We start from the raw sequence: 21,379 nt of genomic DNA, 5'->3' as shown, positions 1-21,379 counted from the left end.
ATCTACCAAAGTTGATGAAAGCCCCACTGATGAAGTGAAAATGGAATAAGTATTGCTAATTCCACTGTAACATTGGCCATAATACCAAGGAGTACTACCAGCTGAAGGATGAGATCGAAGCCTTGATTCGAAGTCGGTACCTTAGTATGTACGTTTGAGAGCAAGAAGATTGGGCAATCGAGTAGCCACCCTAGCGCCAACCCGAGGAGGAGAATAACAACAATCATCCGATAGTTGGCATAATTAATGTGACCTCAGGGTTCCATGAGGATAGGGGGGCAGAGGGCTGAGCTGAAAACCCATCACCAATAAAAGAGGCAATGGATAGGTGATGTAATTTTTTTTGATGAGGATATTCAAGGGGTTTAAACTCCACATAATGATGTTATCGTCGTTTCCATGATGATAGCGAAATGTGTTGTAAAAACAATTTCATTAATAATGAAAGCTCGACGAATGTTTTATTTCATAATGCCTTTGGAAGGATGAAACTATTGGCTAGCTGGGTAAAAAGTGTAAATACTCCCACTCATTAGGTTCTCAGGGGGACTCCATCTTAGATAAGGGAGAAATAATCCCACCTATCATGGTGGTGCAAGAATCTCGATGGACTACCATGCAGTTGACCTTTTTGGTGATCTGGGTTCCATCTTCCTACAACATCATAATTGGCCAGCCCAGATTCAATATGCTTCAGACAATAATATCTACATATCATCTCTTGGCAAGGTTTCTAACAAGGATCAAGGTCAGCGTGATTTGAGGAGATCAGATATTGGCCCACCAATGCTTTATAGCTTTGGTAAAAAAAAAAGAAGCTCATGGAGTCTTTATTAATTGAGAATCTTTACCACCAAGAAGAGTCCAAAGAGGCCCGAGGTGAACCAATTGAGCAGTTGAAGTCCATGCCACTCTGAGTAGAGGACCCAACCAGGACAATCCAAATTGAGACAATGCTAATAGCTGACCTACAGGCCCACTTGCTATAGTTTTTGTGGGTGAACATCGACATCTTCATCTGGTCGGCATCTGATATGCCAGGTATTCCAACTGAAATCATTGTTCACAAGTGTTAAACCTAGACATCACCTAGTTTGACAAAAGAACAGGAGCTTCACACTAGATCGATAGTGGATGATAGACAATGAGGTGGACAAACTCCTGATAGCAGACTTCATCGAAGAAGCTCATTATCCTGATTGGCTAGCAAATGTGGTGATAGTGAGAGGGGCTAACAATAAATGATGGAAATGCAGTAACTATACTGACCTCAACAAAGCTTATCCAAATAATAGCTTTCTACTAATACTGATTAATGAGCTCATGGATGCCACCTCATGGATGCCACCTCATGGACATAAGCTCATAAGCTTCATGGATGCCTTTTTTAGATATGACCAAATCTGGATGGCACCCAAAAATAAGAAAAAGATGACATTCATCATTGATAAAGGTTTGTATTATTACAAAGTAATATCATTTTGATTAAAAGATGTCGATGCAATGTATTAGCACCTTGTTAACAAGTTGTTCAAGAACCAGATCGACTGCAATATAGAAATGTACATGGATGATATGTTGGTAAAAAGTACAGAAGCAGATCAGCATATAACCGATCTATAGAAGGTCTTTGGAGAACTGATGTGGCAACAGATGAAGCTCAATCCCATGAAAAGTGCCTTCAGGGTCAGCTCAAGTAAATTCCTAATGTTGTGGTGATGTAGCATGAGATCAAGGCAAATCCAGAAAAGATATGAGCAGTTCTCAAAATGAAGCCTCTGACCTCCAAAAAGGATGTGCAACACCTCATGGAGAAAATAGCCACTCTTAACTGATTTGTCTCGACGTCAGCTAAAAGATGCCTCCTTTTCTTCAAAGTTCTATGCCATGTAAAGAACTTCGAGTAGACAGAGGAGTATTGAGTTACATTCGAGCACCTCAAGAGCTACCTTAGGTCACCACCATTATCATCCAAATCGAACATAGGTGAAGTCTTGTACCCATATTTAGTTGTCTCACCTTTTGCAGTGAGTTCAGTGCTAATTTGAGAGGAAGAAAATATCCAAAAGCCAATCTGCCATGTGAGTAAGGTACTGTGAGATGATGAGACCAGATACTCTAAATCGAAGAAAATTATCATCACCCTTGTCACCTTGGCACGGCAACTCCGACCTTATTTCTAAGCTCATTTGGTGGTTGTCATAACTGACTAGCCATTGATGGCTATCCTACAGAGGCCTAACACCTTAGGGCAAATGGAGAATGGGCGATTGAGCTTAGCAAATTTGACATCAAATATTGGCCCCAATTTGCTATGAAAGCTCAAGTTCTAATGGATTTCATCATTAAGAACACCATTACTTAGGAAGAAATAACCCAGGAGGCATCTAAAGAGAAGGTCAATGGATCCCAATGAATCTTTTGCATCGATGGAGCCTCTATTTCTCAATGCAGTAGGGCTGGGAGTGTTCTCATCAATCTAGATGGGGTTGTGATTGAATATGCATTGTGCTTTGATTTCAATGCCTCTAATAATACAGTCAAGTATAAGGCACTAATCACAGGCCTCAACATCATCAAGGAGCCTAGGGTGGAGTGACTCAAAGCCTTCATCAACTTCCAATTAGTCATCGGCCATGTTTAAGGAGAGTATGAGGCTTGAGAGCAAGCAATGATCAAGTATCTATAAAGAATCAAGGAGCTATCCTCAGCTTCCAAGATGTTCGAAGTTCCATAGATAGCAAGGACCAAAAATGCCTGAGTAGATATACTATTCCAGTGACTTTGGTGACACCAAGCTTAATTAGAAGGTTCTTCTTGAGCACCTAGAAATACGTGGCATCGAAGAACCTCTTGTGATCATGCAGGTCAATCATGAACTGAGCTAGATGGATCCACTCATAAGTTATCTCACTAGTGGTGTCCTCCCTCCGAACCTTGTGGAAGCTTGAAGGATCAGCGGCAAACCCTCTGGTACATCCTCCTCAAAGAAAAGCTATATAAAAGGTCATATTCACTTTCTCTGCTCAAATGCCTTTGGCACTCTATAGCCAACTTTGCTCTTCAAAAGGTTTATGAAGGGATTTGTGAAAATCACCTAGAGGCAGATTGTCAACCTACAAAGTACTCCGATAGGGGTGCTACTGGCCCACCTTGCAGCAAGGCACTGTCGAGCTCGTTAGAAGGTGCGACCAGTGTCGAAGGTATGCCAACATTCAATGTTAGCCTTCAACCAAGCTCATGCCAATCTCTGCACCCTAGCCATTTGCCTAGTGGGGAATCGACATCCTCGATCTCTTCCCATAGGCAATTGGATAAAGAAAGTTTCTTATCATCACCATTGACTACTTTATAAAGTGGGTCAAAGCCAAGCACTTGGTGCAAATTACTGAGAAGGTCTAGGACTTCATCTAAAAATCAAGCATTTGTCGATTTAGACTTTCTGGTGCTATCATCATCGATAATGAATAGCAATTTGACAACAATAAGTTTAAAGAGTTCTGCTTGGAGCTCCATATCGACCATAGGCTCATCTCAGTCTGACACCCACAATCCAATGGAGAAATCAAGATAAGTAATCGAACTATTTTGTAAGGTCTGAAGACGAGGCTAAGCCAAGCCAAAGGACTTTGGCTAGAGGAGGTTTACAACATCCTTTAAGCCTATTAAATGATACCTCATGTTTCGATTGGAGAAATGCCTTTCAACCTTGCCTTTGGCACTGAGGTGGTCATCCTGATTAAGATATACTTTTTGTCAACTTGAGCAAAGAACTAGAATGAGTAAGCAAATTTTGATCAATTATGAGTGAATCTTGATCTATTAGAAGAGACAAAGGAACGAGCTCAGATCAAAATTGCTTCGTATCAACAGTGGGTAGCCCGCTACAACAATGCCAGAGTCAAGCTGAAGATCTTTCAACATGATGACCTTGTGCTTGGGCAAGCTGAGGTGTCCAAGCCTAGCAAGCAATGCAAGATGTCCAATTGGGAAGATCCATATTTGATCTTAGAGGTCATCTGACCAGAAGACTATAAGCTAGAAGAGCTCGCCGGCAAGGCCATTCCCTAAACTTGGAATACTAAAAACCTAAGGATATGTCGTCAGTAAGCTTCGGAGTCAATATTATTGAAAAATTAATAAAATACATATTGTTATTCTTAATTCTCTTTTTAGAGAAATCTTTCAAGTACAAAAAATTAGATCAAGCCAATCTAGAGACATCCCATCCTTAGCTAGGACCTTTAGGGGAGAAAGATTGGAGATGCATCTGTCATCAAGAGATACTTGGGCTCTGGCTTGGACATCCACTGAGCCGTATCTATCAACACCTCAGAGATATCTCAGTTTCGACTAGGACCTCAAAAAATGTGCTCGACTAAGAACCACCATAGGAGACACCCAGGCTCCAGCTTGGACTTCCATTGAGTCGGCATACCAATATCTTAGAGATATCCCGACTCTGACTAGGACCTCCAAAAATATGCTTGGCTAATAACCGACATAGGAGACACCCAGGCTCTAGCTTGGACCTCCACTTAGTTTATGTATTGACACCTTGGAGATATCTTGGCTCCAACTAGGACTCAAAAAATGTGCTTGACTAATTACCGATACTAGAGACATTCAAGCTCTGGTCTAGACCTCCATCGAGTTGGTATACTACCAACCCAAAAGATATCCCGGCTCTTACTAGGACTTCCAATCTCAAGAATCGACAACTACCTTAGATCTAACCTTTGATTCAAGTGAATGAAACACATGATTATGCAAAGGCTTTGGCTCCTGTTAGGAGACCAATCTTTGAAACATTGGACAAGGACTACCTTGGCAACAAGTTTCAAGGGGTCAAGTCTATCTCAACCACAATGACAACCTACCCCTAAGGGCTAATTTGGACCTTGGCTTTGCACCAAATACATGTCCATGATGGTAACCAACATCAAAGGGCTAATTCGAACCTTGACTTCATCCAGAACCCAACTTCGCCTCGACGACCAGCCTTAAAAGGCTAAACCTGACTTCGATTCCTTTTTAGTCCAAAGTTCACTCTGGCTATATGCTGGGAATCCCTCTATGATCTCAAAGACTTCAGCATTTTAAGCAATAAAGAAGCCAAGTAATAACAAAGTATAGAAAAGGAGATCCATTTCTTTAAGAAGGTTCTGAAGGAAAAGAAATCTATTTCTTTAGGTGAATAAAGCGGACAGCCCGGGTGCATCTAAAAATTTTTTATAACAACTTAATAAAGATTAGATTTTTACCTGATACATAGTGAAATAGAAATCAAATCCCAAAGATTCTGAATCCAAAGCCTCTCACAGGTCTGAATCCACAAACTTTCTACTTCGCGCGCATACCAAGCTTCGCAAAAAGCAGGATGAAGCTTCGGATTGAAGCACCTTCACAAGACAACAAGGGAAGAGAAAGAGCCTCTGGTGTGATGCCTCACACCAGCAAGAGGGGATGCCTAAGAGTCTTTCATGCCAAGGAGAAGATGGGATGCCAAATGGAGAACACACCAAGGGGATGCCCACTCTTCCTTATGCCTCTTCTCTCTCTCTCTTTCTCAACTTAGCACACAATCTAATTGTTATGCCATGATAATTAGAGGTCCTCCCTATTTATAGATGATTTTTCATAACCCATAAGACCAAGAATTCTAATTCAAACAGGCTTTGAATTAATTCATAACTTATTAAAGAAAGAGTCCTAAGTTAGAAAGAATTGGCATCTAACTAGGTGCCCTCATGCACCCATGCCTACACACAAGTATTGTTGGGATGCATAGGCGATTTCATACATGTATTTCGAATTTTTTTTAAAAAATTTACAGTGAAAGATAACTAGATTAATTAAATTAATCTAACATGCATATGATCTAATCATCAAATCAATCTACTCTAGGATCTATGACATATTATGTTGCATATAAAATCTGAAATAATCTGAAGATAAAATCAGCATGCATGCATATGAGTAGTAGATCACATCTACTTCTCATCTGAGTTCAGAACTTCATACCTGATCATGGATCGACAATCTCCACTGCTGAAAGATATGGTGGAGAGGATCCTTGTTGGTTGTTTGCAGTTGCACATGCATTCGACCTCTACGAAAAATCTATTAGAAGCTCTGATCTGATCGGTCTTCTTAGGAGTGCTAGCTCGTGCGAAGACCTTCTTCTTGACTGATCTGAATTCTTTCTTTAAATCTCTAGAACCATTTTAGAGGTTGAAGATAGACTTCTGGAGGAGATGAAGAGGTAAAAGAAAGATGAAGAAGAAAATAATTTTTCTTCTAATTTATTCTCTCTTTCCAAATCCTTAGAACCAAAATTTTAAAATTTAGATTTTTGCGTACACCTCAAGAGAGAGGACCCTTCTCTCTATTTTTCATGGCATGAACCATGCCCAAACTTCTACAAAGTGAAGAGCTCTCTTCTGGTATCTTGTACACATAAAAGAAATCATAAAAGCCCCTTTTATAGGTATGTAAGGAGGTGGGGTGAAGAGTCCTAATGATCCTGGACTCTTACAGGCTTCGGCCTCCCTTCACAATTTCACATCCCAAAACACACCAAAAAAAATATGGGATACCCCTTCTCATATTTTTTTTATGGTAAATCAATTCTCACTAATCTCTCAAAAAAAACCTCCTCAAAATATCGCACATATAGGGAGAAATAAATTTATTAGCATGGAGAGGTTGATCTGGATGAGAACTGATTCTTCTGATAAGAAATATTTTAAAATCTAATTTTAGAATCTTTCTTTTATCAAAACTAAATTAGATTTAGAAGTGAGATAGATAAGAAAAAAAAATCTTTCATGTGAAAAAATCTCATACAAAATAATTTTGTGTGTAGAGATATATGACGTGCAATCTGGGTTGGCGCAGAGAGAAGAGTCCTATTCCAATAAGGACTCTTAATTTTCTTATCTGAATCCAAATCAAATCGTATCTGGTTTAGCCCAAATAAAATATATAAAATCCAATCTAATTAGGTTCATAAATCTTTAATCAAACTCTAATCAAATTAAAAATTGATTGAATCAAAGTCCTGATCAAATCAGGAATAATTCTTTCTTAGCGATTAGATCATCTCATAACCTAATCGGATCAAACCTAATTGAATCCAATTCAATTAGATTTTATTTAATCCTCTTTGCTTAATCAAATTAAGCTAATCAGTAATCTAATTGCTAATTAATCTTTTATTAATTCACTAATACTTGATGAATTAATTTATTATAATTTTTGCATAAGATTAATCATCAATCGAATTAATGATTAAGCCCTTGAATGATTCTCAATCGTTGATCAGCTATATGACCAGTCAGAAACTTCTTTTCAGTGTTACCCTATAGGTTTAAACCTAAGCTGGTAGCACAGAAATAATTTTTTGAACCAATCGATGTAACCATCTAGGAATGATGATCTGACATCTGGATAGGTCGAATGATGGTGAAGCAACATTCAAAAACCTATTGGCGCATGGTTACCGTATAATTTATCTCTTTGATCCTAATGCTCAAGGATGACCTAGGATTTAACTATCAGTCCTAGATAAGTCATCCATATTATATTTTAATCTTTTTCAAATCCATCACATGGATTATCCAAGCTCAGATTTTGCTAAATTGAAATACATTGATGCATATCTTCTACTAATCGGAGGGATCAATCTCATCTTAACTCACACACCAACTTGACAAGCACTTGACTGTACCCTAAAATCTTCCATCACTGAATTAAAAACTCAGTTAGTCCAGCATCAAAATACAGTGAGTTGCTTGCAAATCACCATGGTGATCTCAGGTCGGAGGGATACTTATACTCATACCCTTCGCGAGCTACTCTTGATAGCAGAGTGCTCCGCAGTTGGTCACGTTCAGTGATGATGTACTCCTACATCTCACCTGCATGCCATACCATTATCTTCATACCATTTGGTTACGAGGATAACTAACGCATATGGCACACAATGACCTACACTTGATATCACTATTATTCTAGTAATAGCATATCATTTAGTCGCGAACTAATTTAAAGACTATACGATAAATCCTCCTTTATCGATCAAAGTAATCCTAAGAACTTCATCACAATATAGGAGTTCGTTAGAAGATGCATCATTGTGATGAAAAATATCAAATAACTTTTATTATTTATCAATTTATATATATTTATAATTAGTACAATCGTCAAACGATTGGCTTTAGGATATAATTTTTAACAAATATGGGCTGGCAACAACCAGCAACCCACCACCTCTTGGTCAACCATGAGGGGAGGGAGAGTCTCAGTAAGAGTGAATTTTAAGGATCTAATCTAAATATGGATCAATTCAAATCCAATTCAAACATGATTCAAATCAATTTTGAATAAGCTGTTAATCTCAAACTGTTTAAGATTTAGGACTAAGTCTAACTTGAATTTATGAACTCAATTAAGTCTAATTAAATTAGATCTAATTTAAAATTAATTAATACTTAAATTTAATATCTTATAGACTCTTTGGATCAAAGATCAAATCTTGTTCATCTCCGAAATTGAATCGGAACCTCATGTCTAGTGCTAGCTAGACATAGTCAACTATTTAATCCCATATGACCCATAACTTAATTCTCAATCAAGTTAATCTATTTATTCAATCAAATCATATATTTCTAAATTGAACATAAAGACTTAAGTCAATTCATTCCTACATCATTTGACTTTGTGCGAGACTCCATAGGTTCAAACACTAAGCCAATATTATAGGAACCATTTTCTGTACTAATCGAAATTACCATCTAGTAATGGTTTCCGACGTCCGAATAGATCAAATTATTGCAAGATAATATTCAAGAACCTATGCATATGATTACCGCATAATTCATCCCTTTGATCCTAAATGCTCTAGGACGGTCTGGGGTTAAACTGTCAACCCTAAAAGATCATCCACATTGTATTCTAACCGTTCAAATCCATCATATAGATTACCCTTGTCAAGATTTTATTCAATTAAGATACAGTGATACATCAGCTTTTATAATTCGAAGGGATCAATTCCATCTTGATCTGTACATAAATTTCATAAGTACTTGACTATACCCAATAACCTTCCATCATTGTATTAGAAATACAGATAGTCTGGCACCAAAGCACAGTGAGTTGCTTATAAGTCACTATAGAGATCTCAGATTTGAAGAACACTTATACCTATATGCTTCACAAGCTGCTCTTGATAGCAGAGTGCTCAGCAAGTGAGTCACTTATTTAGTGATGATGTACTCCTATATCTCACTTATATGCCATACCAGTATCTTTACAATCTTTGGTTAAAAGGACAATCAATCTATATGATACACAATGACCTTCACTCAATAAACATCATCATCTTTTAATGACGTATCATTTGGTCATGAACATATTTAAGAACTATACAATAAATCCTCCTTTATCAATTATTTTATAGTTCTAAAGACTTCATCGTAACACAAGAGTTCTAGCAAGAAAGATATAACTTTGTGATGAATGATGCCAAAATAACTTTTATTCATTGATTAATAATTTATATACATATTACAAAATGAGCACAATCATCCAAATAATTGACTTTAGGATATAGTTTTCAACAACTCCCACTTGAATTAAAGCTAATCAGGGTAGTCTCTTATACCCATCTTCCACTTATGATCATCGAACTCTTTGATTCCAAGAATTTAGTGAAGGAGTTGGCTATATTCTCCTTTCCGTCGATCTTCTGAAGTTTGATATCACCTCGATCCATAATCTTTTGTACAAAATGCTAGTGATATAGAATGTGCTTGGTATGCTGGTGTGACTTTGATTCTTTCGCTTGAGCTATAGCTCCAGTACTGTCACAATAAAGCAGAACAGGGCCATCAACAGAGGGGTTACTGCAAGCTTGGTGATGAACTTTCGCAATCACACCGTCTCCTTTACAGCATCAGATGCTGTTGAAAAATATGTCCCAAAGTCAATCATCAATCTGTTGATGATTGTGTTCATTCTTGTAAACTGTATATGAATTTTTATTAATAAAAATTATTTGATATTTTTATTATAAATTATCCATCTTACTTTTAACTCTTGTATTGTAATGAAGTCCTTAGGACTATAATTAATCAACAAAGATGGATTTATCGTTTAATCCTTAAAAATATTTATAACCAAATGATATGTTATTAATAGAATGATAGCAATATCAAGTATAGGTTGTTGTATGCTATATGAGTTGGTTGTCCTCTTAATCAAGAAGTGTGGAGATACTGTTATGGCATGAAGATGGAATGTAGAAGTATATTCTCATCGAACGTGATCATTTATTGAGTACTCTGCTGTTAAGAGTAACTTGTAAAGGGTATGGGTATAAGTGTCTCTTAGACCTGAGACCACTATGGTGACTTATAAGTAACTCACTGTACTTTAATGCCAGACCATCTGAGTTTCTAACTCAGTGATGGAAGAATACTGGATGCAGTCAAGTACTTATCAAGTTGGTGTGTGAGTCAAGATGGAATTGATCTCTCTGAATTAGTAGGAGATATATGTCAGTGTATTTCAATTCCATAAAATCTTGGTCAGGATAATCCATGCGATAGATTTGAAAAGTTGAAATACAATATAACCGACTATATTAGGGTTGACAGTTAAATCCTAGGTCACCTTGAGCATTAGAGTCAAAGGGATGAATTATACGGTAACCATACACCAGTAGGTTCTAGAATGTTGCTTTGTAATACTTCAACCTATCCGGACATTAGGTCACCATTGTCAGATGGTTACATCGATTGGTATAGGAAGTTGTTCCTATGCTACCGACTTAGGTTCAAACCTATGGCATCACACACATTAGAAGATTTGGTCAGATCTGATGGTTGAAGAGTCCAATTGGATTATGACTCTGTTGAGGAGTCCCACTGGGACTGAGACTCTAGATGAAAGTCTCACTAGACTGAGACTCTATTATTAATAAAAAATTAATTAATAATTAGATTACTAATTGACTCAATTTAATTGAGTACAAATATGAAATTAAATGAGCAAATAGTGAGTACCGTCGATCAAAAGAGATCCAAAGATGAAATTAATCAGAAGTACTTGTAGCATAATAGACTAGGCTATATTGGAGAGGATAGGATAAACAAACTAAAAAAAGATGGAATCTTTGGCTTTCTTAACCCAGAATCGTATCCAGCTTGCAAATCTTGCCTTCGAGAAAAAATGGCCAAGTTAGCCTCTGTAGGACATGGGGAATGGGCCACTGAGTTACTTGTTCTGGTACACATCGATATGTGTGGGCCTTTTGATATACAGATCAGGAGTGGCTATAGTTATTTTATTATCTTTATCGATGATCTATCTAGATATGGATATGTGTATCTGATGAAACACAAGTCTGAAGCCTTTGAAAAGTTCAAAAAATTCAGAAGTAAAGTAGAAAAATAAACTGGTAAACCCATTAAAGTTCTTCAATCTGATCGAGGAGGTGAATACCTTAGTCAAAAATTTTAGAGATATTTTAAAGACAATGGCATTGTCTCTCAATGGACTCCTCTTGGAACACCTCAGCTCAATAGGATATCTGAAAGGAGGAATAGGATCCTATTGGATATGGTCAAGTCCATGATAAGCTTCACTGATCTACCCTTATAACTTTGGAGACATGCCTTATTAACCACCATTCACCTGTTGAATAGGGTTCTATCACTGTCCGTTCCTACCACACCGTATTAGATATGATATGGTAAGAAGCTGAGTCTAGGTTATCTTAAGACTTGAGGATGTCTGACCTATGTCAAAAGACAGATGGCTGATAAATTAGAAAATAGATATGTAGTAGCTTATTTTATAGGGAATCCAAAAGAATCTATAGGATACTACTACTTTTCATAAGATCACAATGTGATTGTGAGTCAAAATACCATATTTCTAGAAAAATAGTTTATCCAGGATGGTGGCAGTAGGAGGTTAGTTGAGCTCGAAGAAAAGGTCTCTGAAGAGCAAAGAGCTATAGATCCTCAGGAATCCATTATTCATGAGTTAGTAGTTGACGTTCCTCTACCACCTCGTAGATCTAACAGGATCTTCCGACCTCCTGAAAGGTACATGGGTATGCTTACGGAGGAAGTAAAAAAAATATTCTTTATGGGAGATAGAGATCATGGTGATGATGCTAATACCTTTGACGAGGTGATGTCTGACATCGATTTTGAGAAATGGTTAGATGCGATGAATTCAAAAATTGACTCGATACACTTGAACCAAGTATGGACCTTAGTGGATCTATCTAAGGGTATTATACCCATTGGGTGTAAATAGATTTACAAAAAAGAAATAGATACCGATGGTAAGATAGAGACCTATAAAGCTAGGCTTGTGGTAAAAGGTTATAATCAGCGCGAGGACATTGACTATTAAGAAACCTTCTCGTCTGTAGCTATACTGAAATCTATCCACACTCTACTTGCTGTTGCAGCTTATTATGATTATGAAATCTGATAGATGGATGTGAAAACTACTTTTCTGAATGGATATCTTGAGGAAGATATCTATATGGAGTAGTCTTTGGATTTCACATCTAGTGATGGTGATCACAAAGTCTGCAAGCTACAAAGATCCATATATAGATTAAAGCAAGCTTCTCGGAGTTGGAATCATCATTTTGATGATGCGATCGAATCATTTGATTTCATAAAAAATGAAGAAAAACCTTGCGTGTACAAAAGGGTCAGTGGGAGTGCAATAACATTCTTCGTATTATACGTGGATGATATTTTTCTCATTGAAAATGATATTCCCATGCTGACCATGGTCAAAAGATGGTTGTCCAAGAAATTCTCTATGAAAGACCTAGGAGAAGTATCCTATATTCTCCAAATAAAGGCTTATAGGGATAAATCAAAAAGGATGCTAGGCCTATCACAAAAGCTGTACATAGAGAAGGTGCTGAAGAGGTTTAGCATGGAAAACTTTAAAAGAAGATTTTTACCTCTTAGGCATAGTATTAATCTTTTCAAGATGATGTGTCTGACCATATCTGAGGAAGTTCAGCGTATGAGTAGGATTCTTTATGCCTCAGCTATAGGGAGCCTCATCTATGCCATGCTATGTACTCGACCTGATATTGCCCTTACTGTGAGTGTCACGAGTAGGTATCAGTCAAATCTAAGTGAGGAGTACTGGATAGCTGTGAAGAATATCTTTGAGTACTTAAGAAGGACTAAAAATTTATTCTTGATCTTTGGAGGAGGTTTTGATCTGCGAGTTGAGGGATATACTAATTCAGACTTCATATCTGATCCTGATGATAGAAAGTCTATATTAGAAAATATGTTCATTTGCAATGGTGGTACAGTCAGCTGGAAGAGTTTCAAGCAACCCATCATAGCGGATTCGACCCCAGAGGCTGAATATGTCATTGCTTCAGATGCTACAAAGGAAGACTTCTGATTTAAGATTGTCGTGAAACTTGGGGTTATGACATCGGATGCCATATCTCTTTACTGTGATAACAATGGAGCCATAGCACTTGCTAAGTAGCCAAGGTCTCATTAGAAATCAAAGCACATCGAGCGACAGTATCATATCATATGCGACTATCTCGAAAAGAAACATGTCAAGATGCGAAGAGTAGACTCTGCGGACAATGTGGTAGACCTGCTGACAAAGCAATTGATCTAGTCGAAAATAAAACTCCACCTTTAGAAGATGGGACTTAGATTAGTGGCCAATTGGCTTTAGTCCAAGTGGGAGATTATTAGATGTATGTCTTAAAAGCCAATATGACTGACACATTGTAATAAATCTAAGATATAATTTTATACTTAATATATTGATTTGATCAATAAAAGGGTAAGTTTATTTTTCATTCAAATGTGATGTGTCCTTGAATCATCCATGAAATTAACTTTCGATACATATTCTCAAAGAATTGAGAATTAAAAATATGTATTTAATTCTTGAATACTCCTGGTCATAGTATCATCATGAGAACGGTGATTGATCTGGATAGACTGGAGCACAGATTGCTTCCTTCATGATAGATGAATCTCTAGTCTACAGTATAGAGATACTGGACAACGAGTGTGGCTAGTTGTTAGAGAATAACTAGTACTGAGCGTGACCATATGAGAGATCACTTGGATTTCTATTCAATCATTAATAATTATCTCGATGCTGTAGTTGTGTGAATGATCTTTTGACCTGAGATGGTATGACTGCTCGCAGTAAGACTATTAGAGTTTGACTGACACATAAACATGGGTCTCAATGAGCCCTTGTAGTGGATGTTGATGACAGTTGGTCCATTGTAGAAGTAGGGTGCATATCAAGATGGGATCTATCAATCTTGATAGAGAGAAGTAGTCCTATGAGATTTGAGAAGTTAAGTCTGAGAGTCTATGGCCACAGCAGTATGATTGATGGAAAAGAGTTTTCATAAAAATCACAATTGGACTTGAGCTGATCGAATCTATCATATGATTGATGTTGAGGTTTGATGATTTATCCATGACTTGCCATCTAGTCAGGACTCACGATAGAGGGACTGAATCACACGTTAACTACATCTTGAGGTTCATTTTTGATTCTACTGGGTTGCCACTATATACTGTTAGGTATCACTGATGGATTGTGAGAGCTCACTAAGATTGTTCATGATCAATAATCTTTGATGAGTTAGAGTGAAATTGTTCTGACCTATTGAAAAGAGTTTCCATGATGCTTTGATAGAAATCATTGTATATCTTACTATCAGATAGAATTGAACATATGCGGACACACAACAAAGAGATTAGATCTAGAATAAGCAATTGAGCTTATGAAGTATCAATTGGGTTTAGAGAAATCTGATTGGGTTCAAGGTAACCTTGTGAGCATATGGTTGGATCTAATTTTTTCTTTATATTTGATTTTTTTTATTTGATAAGATAATTCAATCTTAATTATCTACTAATAACCTAAATGAATTAGATTTATTAGACTCTAATTGTTGGGTGTCTAAGGTTTTGGATCAAATGAATTAAGGGTGCAAGTCCCTAATTAATTTTTTTGATAATTAAGTTGGGGCGCCACCTTGATTTGATCAAGTAGGACGTGACCATGCTTTAGAGGGTATGTGAATCCTTATTGAGGCATCTCATGGGTACATTTTAGAGTGTGATTTATTAGGTGCAACGGCCCCAAGAGTTGACACCTAATAGGTTTCCTAATGAAAGTTGAATAACTTAAGTTATTAGAAAATCTAATATAAGTAGGACTTGTATTATGAGATTGAATAGAATTTAATCTTTATGTCTATTTAAAGGGGCCTCTCCTAAGGTCTCTAGGCATCACAACCAGTAGCCCACATGCCTCATAGGAGTGCCGAACACCCTTTCTTCCTCTCTCCCTCTCTTCTCCCTAGGGCATCCAAATGCCCCACCTTTTTGGCCGTCCCATCTTCCTTCCACGCCCAAGGTTGTTGGGCATCCCTCTTGTGTTGGTTCTTCTTCCTGGTGGTAGCATAACTCAAGGAGGAAAAGGCAAAAGAAGAAGAGAAGAAGAAGATTAGGAAAAGAATCAAAGAATTGATCGCGATCCAAGCTTCATTCAGATTCGCAGGCTAAATTTTTTTAGAGAAAAAAATTCAATCTTAAGAGGGCTATTCCAAGCTGATCCTGAGTGAATGCCCATAGAGGATGGATACTTACACGGCTAAGAGAGATCCTCTTCTCTTTCATATCTAGATTTGAAGAAAAGAATTACGAAATAGGTATGTGATTCGATCACATATTAAATTTCAGCATATGTTCAATTTCAGCATATGAAGTAGATCCTTGTAGTTTATGTTTTATGCATGCATGATATAAATTAAAAAAAAAATAATTTTCTATTCTGCTATGATGTTTAAAAAATAAAATTTTTGAAACATACATGTATGCCCCGACATAAAAATTTCAACAGTGGTATCAGAGTCACTGATTTCATATGCATGAAATTGACATACATATTTTGAAAATAGTTTCAAAATCTGATTTTTTCTTAATACATGATATGTATAAATAAATTTTTGAATCTAAAATTTAATTTTGAGTTTGATTTTAAAATATATAGTTGTTATGTTAAAGTATGCATAGATCTGAATTTTGATCTAGAACGATTTCTAGTTCATATTCATATGATGTGAAGATTCATGCATAAATCTAAAATTTTATATGATCTGATTCATAATTCATATATGAGATATGTGATTGCATATTTTGATCATAAAATTATTTTTAAAATAATTTATGATTAGTATATGAGATATATGATATCATGTGTTGATCTGAATTTTATTTAGATCTAAATTTGACATGCATATATGAGATATATGTTTGTATGTTAAATCTAAAAATTTATTTCATGATTTAAAACTTAACTTTCATGCAAAGAATTTAGATCTAAAATTTGATTTTGAAATCTAAAATTTGTGTTTGTGCATGAAGATTTTGGTTATGAAAAAATCAAAAAAAAAAAAAAAGGTTATGTAATAGGATTGCATGTAAGGTTTATGATTTAAATCATATAGATCTAATTTGATTAAGTAATTAATCAAATCGAGTCAAATATTGATTAGGATTAGATCAATTAAGTTATATGATCATGCAATTATTGTTGATCAAATTAATTGAATCCCATATGTAGAATCGATTAACCTAAGGATCTAATTTAGCTCGATGGTTTGAGCCTGATTCGCTTGAGTTAACCTACTTGGATCAATTGACCTATTGGTGTCTAAGATAAATAATTGAGACATAATTATTTAATTGATTCCATTAGCTGACGTGGCCAATTTATTGGTGTCTAAGGAAAGCAACGGGTGGACCCCCACTGATCTCCACTTATCTGGCCAATTTAGAAGATTGAATCTTCAATTGGATTGCTTGGCATTTTTGGTTTAGCCCATGCCAATTAGATCGGCCATATGATGACTGATTAGATGAGGCCTAAATCTAAACTTCTCCATAAATATTAAGTCCATAGGTCTTCCACTATTGTAGATGTGCGGACATGCTACTGGTGTTGATTATTCTCGGCTGGTTACAGTGGTTCGGTTGCATCAAAAATACGCAATCACTCTATTAGCAAAGAGTTGCTCTAGGATAAGGATGGGATTGGATCCAATAACTATTAGATGAGGGATCCAATGATGGCCTTGTACCTGCTCGTGAATAGTGGGTCAGGCTTAACTAAGGAGTGTAGTCAATAACTATTAGGTGAGCCCACATGACTTAGAGACCAAGTCGCTGCAACATGCTTAGAGAAGCATCTGGATAAAGAGTTGCCTATGCATCGGTGTACGTGTTACCAATAACTATTAGGTGAGGTGCATGGAATCGGTGGGACCACAGCACCCACTAAGAATTTTTTGTCACGTTAGGGTTTCTATTTTCTATCCGAGGAGTGGAGAAATATGAAAAATTAGTGGGAGTCATTGTTTGTATCTTAGAATTTTTAGAAGCAAATATAACATTAAAGTATAAAAGTCTAACTTGAATCTCTACTCTCACAGTTAAATCATGTCAGTCTTAAACCCTCTAACCTGCATCTTTAAAATCAATTATTTGACTAGAACTAATTACAAAGACTGGCTCAGAAACTTCAGGATTGTCCTGATCTCAAAAAAATTAGGTCATGTACCCGATCAGAAATCCATAGTATTACCAAACCATCATACTGCTGAGAAAAGAGCTGCTTTTGAAAAGTGGACAGATTAAAACAGTTAGGTCAAGTGCTATGTGCTGGTATCTTTATATCAAACGAGTTGCAAAGTCAGCATGAGCATATGCCCATTGTTAGGGCTATGATCACTCACTTGCAAGAGTTGTATGGTGAGCAGTTCCGCACAGCGCACTTCAAAGTATCCAAGAGACTCTTCAACTTGAAGATGCACGAAGGGTAGTCTATCTACGAGCATTGTATGATAGTGATCAAGGATTTTAAGGAGCTTAGGAAGCTCAGGCTTGAAATGTAAAAGAAATTATAGATGGATTCGATCCTTCAATCCCTTACGAGTTCATATAGTCAATTTATTATAAATTTTCATATGAACAAACTCGATTGCACTATACCCAAACTAGTCAATATGTTAGTCACTACGGAAGAAATCTTGAAGAGTTCAAGGGGCACTGTTCTCGCTGTAGAGTGAACTTCTTCCAAGAAAAAGTCTATTGGGAAGAAGAAGACTAAATCTGCTAAGAAGTAGAAGAAAGAGAGCAAGCCAAAGAAGGACATTCCTAAGAAGACCGAAGCAAAGGGAAAGTGTTTCCATTGTGATGCTGAAGGCCATTAGAGGAGGAATTGTCCACTCTACCTGGAGAGCCAAAAGATAAAAAAGGATGATAAACTTTCAGAAGGTATGCTCGTAATTGAATCTAACTTTACGGTTTCTTCTATTTCTAGTTGGATATTGGATTCTGATTCGAGTGCTCATATATATACTTCAATGTAGAGTCTAATAGAAAGTATGAGATTTAGGAAAGGTGACATGATCCTTCGGGTCAGCGATGAAGCAAAAGTTGCTGTAGAGACCATTGGCACTTATCCTCTTCGATTACCATCTGATTTTAAATAAAATTTAAAGAATTATTATTTTATTCCTATAGCTAATCAGAATTTAATTTTTGTGTCTGTGCTAGCACAGAAAGATTTTAAAATTAGTTTCAATAAAGATTTTTATTTTATTTATTTATAAAATAAATTAGTTGTATGAGGTCTTTTAATTGACAGTCTATATCACTTGCATATTGATGTGAATGTGAATTTAAACAAGCAAATAGTGAGTGTCGTAAGTCAAAAGAAATTCAAAGATGAAATTAACCAGAAGTACTTGTGGCATAATAGACTAGGCCATATTGGAGAGGACAGGATAAATAAACTGAAAAAAGATGGGATCCTTGGCTCTCTTAACCCAGAGTTGTATCCAGCTTATGAATCTTGCCTTCGAGAAAAGATGGCTAAGTTAGCCTTTGTAAGACATGGAAAAAGGGCCATTGAGTTACTTGCCCTGGTACACACCGATGTATGTGGGCCATTTGATGTGCAGGTTAGGGATGGATATAGCTACTTCATTACTTTTATCGATGATCTGTCTAGGTATGGGTACATGTATCGATGAAACATAAATCTGAAGCCTTTGAAATGTTTAAAGAATTTAAAAGTGAAGTAAAAAAATAAATTGGTAAACCCATTAAGGTTCTTCAATCTGATCAAAGAGGTGAATATCTTAGTTAAAAATTTTTGGGATATCTTAAAGATCACAGCATGGTCTCTCAATGGACTCTTTTTGAAATACCTCAGCTCAACGGGATATCCAAAAGGAGGAATAGGACCCTATTAGATATGGTCAGATCCATGATGAGCTTCACTGATCTACCCTTATATCTTTGGGGACATGTCTTATTAATTGCCATTCACCTGTTGAATAGGGTTCCATCAAAGTTCGTTCCTACCACACCGTATGAGATATGGTATGGTAAGAAGCCAAGTCTAGGTTATCTTAAGACTTAAGAATGTCTAGCCTACGTCAAGAGATAGATGGTTGATAAAATAGAGGATAGATCTATAGTAGCTCATTTTATAGGGTATCCAAAAAAATTCATGGGATACTACTTTTACTTTCCACAAGATCATAATATGATTGTGAGTTGGAACATCATATTCCTAGAAAAATAGTTTATCCAAGATGGTTGCAGTGAGAGGTTAGTTGAGCTCGAAGAAAAGATCTCTAAAGAGCAAAGAGCTATAGATCCTCAGAAACCCATTATTCATGGGCCAGTAGTTGACATTCTTCTACCACCTCGTAGATCTAGCAGGATCTCCTGACCTCCTGAAAGGTACATGAGTATGCTTACGGAGGAAGTAAAGAAAATATTCCTTATGGGAGATAGGGGTCATGGTGATGATTCTAATACCTTTGACGAGGTGATGTCTGACATCGATTTCGAAAAATGATTAGATATGGTAAAGTCAGAAATTGACTCGATGCACTTGAACCAAGTATGGAGCTTAGTGGATCCACCTGAGGGTATTGTACCCATTGGGCATAAATAGATCTACAAAAGAAAAATAGGTGTCGATGGTAAGGTAGAGACTTATAAAGCTAGGCTTTTGGCAAAAGGTTATAGTCAGCACGAGGGTATTGACTATTAAGAAACCTTCTCACTTGTAGCCATACTGAAATTCATCCATACTCTGCTTGCTGTTGCAGCTTATTATGATTATGAAATCTGATAGATGGATGTGAAAATTATTTTTCTGAATGGATATTTTAAGAAAGATATCTATATAGAGCAGCCTTTGAGTTTTACATCTGGTGATAGTGATCACAGAGTCTGCAAGCTGCAAAGGTCTACATACGGATTAAAGCAAGTTTCTCAGAGTTGGAATCATCATTTTGATGATGCGATCAAATCGTTTGATTTCATCAAAAATGAAGAGAAACCTTGCATATACAAAAGGGTTAGTGGGAGTGCAATAACATTCCTCGTATTGTATCTGAATGATATTCTCCTTATTGAGAATGATATTCCCATGCTGATCATGGTCAAAAGATAGTTGTCCAAGGAATTCTTCATGAAAGACCAGAAGAAGCATCTTATATTCTCGAAATAAAGGTCTATAGAGATTTATCTAAAAAGATGCTAGGCCTGTCACAAAAGCTGTATATAGAGAAGGTACTGAAGAGGTTCAGCATAAAAAATTTTAAAAGAGGACTTTTATCTTTTAGACATGGTATTAATCTTTCCAAAATGATGTGTCCAACCACATCTGAGGAAGTTCAATGGATGAGTAAGATTCCTTATGCCTCAGTCATAGGGAGCCTCATATATGCTATGCTATGTACTCGACCTGATATTGTCTTTGCTGTAAGTATCACGAGCAAGTATTAGTCGAATCTAGGTGAGGAGCACTGGATAGCTATGAAAAACATCCTTAAGTACTTAAGAAAGACTAAGGATTTGTTCTTGATCTTTGGAGGAGGTTCTGAGTTGCGAGTCGAGGGGTATATTGATTCAGACTTCATGTCTGATCCTGATGATAGAAAGTCTACATCAGGATATATCCTCATTTGTAATGATGGCGCAGTCAGCTGGAAGAGTTTCAAGCAACCCATCATAGTGGATTCGACCCTAGAGGTTGAATATGTCGCTACTTCAGATTTTGTAAAGGAAGGCTTCTGGTTCAAGAAGTTCATCGTGAAACTTGGGATTATGACATCAGATGCCATACCACTTTACCATAATAACAATGGAGCCATAGCACTTGCTAAGGAGCCGAGGTCTCATCAAAAATCAAAGTACATCGAGCGATGGTATCATATCATATGCGACTATCTCAAAAA

Source organism: Elaeis guineensis, chromosome 7, assembly GCF_000442705.2.
Source record: "Elaeis guineensis isolate ETL-2024a chromosome 7, EG11, whole genome shotgun sequence".
Taxonomy (NCBI): Eukaryota; Viridiplantae; Streptophyta; class Magnoliopsida; order Arecales; family Arecaceae; genus Elaeis; species Elaeis guineensis.
Note: the sequence above shows the minus strand (reverse complement) of the source record.